This window comes from Apteryx rowi, unplaced genomic scaffold (assembly GCF_003343035.1).
Source record: "Apteryx rowi isolate R43461 unplaced genomic scaffold, aptRow1 scaffold_780, whole genome shotgun sequence".
NCBI classification, from domain to species: Eukaryota; Metazoa; Chordata; class Aves; order Apterygiformes; family Apterygidae; genus Apteryx; species Apteryx rowi.
The window spans coordinates 201,513-202,489 of NW_020451072.1; positions in this window are offsets into that span (position 1 = coordinate 201,513).

Sequence of the window (977 nt, forward strand, 5' to 3'; positions counted from 1 at the left end):
GTTTGGAGTACAGCTCATGAATATTTATTTTCACACTAAATCCAAACAAACTCAGTCAGTGCTTGTCCCTGCCCTGAGTGGTATGAAACAGAGTCCTACACAATGATCAACCAAGCCAAAAGCCCTGAAATAGAACAAAAAATTATAATGTTCTGCTGAGATTACAGTAAAGCTTGCCATGATGATAACCTTGTATAACTGGTTTATGCTTGAAAATCAAGCCAGCTTTCAGTAATATGTGGTTTCATTACTGAATGCTGCCATTTGTTTTCAATGTCTTTTCCAAGCATTATGTGGAAAACAAGTCCAGGTAACCAAAACTGCTTGACTTTGTAAACTGTTTTGACATGTCATACACAAGTGTTTTTTCCCTTGTCCATTTACAAATACTGTTGTTTATAAGAGCATTTATTTCTTGAAATCTGTAGTCCACTGTGACTGATATGTAAAAGAAACAACTCTTTCCAGTCGCAACTCTTCACTCCTACTGAGCACCTACATACTTCAAAACTCCCAGCTGCAAAGCAAGGGAAACATGAATTCCACTGTGTGTATTAATGTATGTATTGAATGACAGCCATTTGCTTGGCTTTGTACAATGAAAAAGMYGATATGAATACCCCAGACATCCTACAATTTAAAGGCATGCTCCTGAATGTCAGAAAAAAAAGGAAAAAAGAATTCGCAGTAGTACTATTTCTCTACAGGCTACATTTGGTGARTATGATATTGCCCAGGACTCAGCTTTGTTGGCTGAAACTTTATGACTACAAAGTGCAGAACCACTGTAGTCGAGGGACTTTGTGGCTGATGGGGTGGGTGAGACAAATTGTGGTTTTATGTAATAAGARAATGCAAATGATGTCCATAGTTATCAGCTTTAATCAGTTAGTCCTACCGCTAGTCAGGAGTAATGGCCACATGAGTGTGTGTTTGAGACGTGCTTAGGTACAACTGATTACTGAGACAGCTGCAAG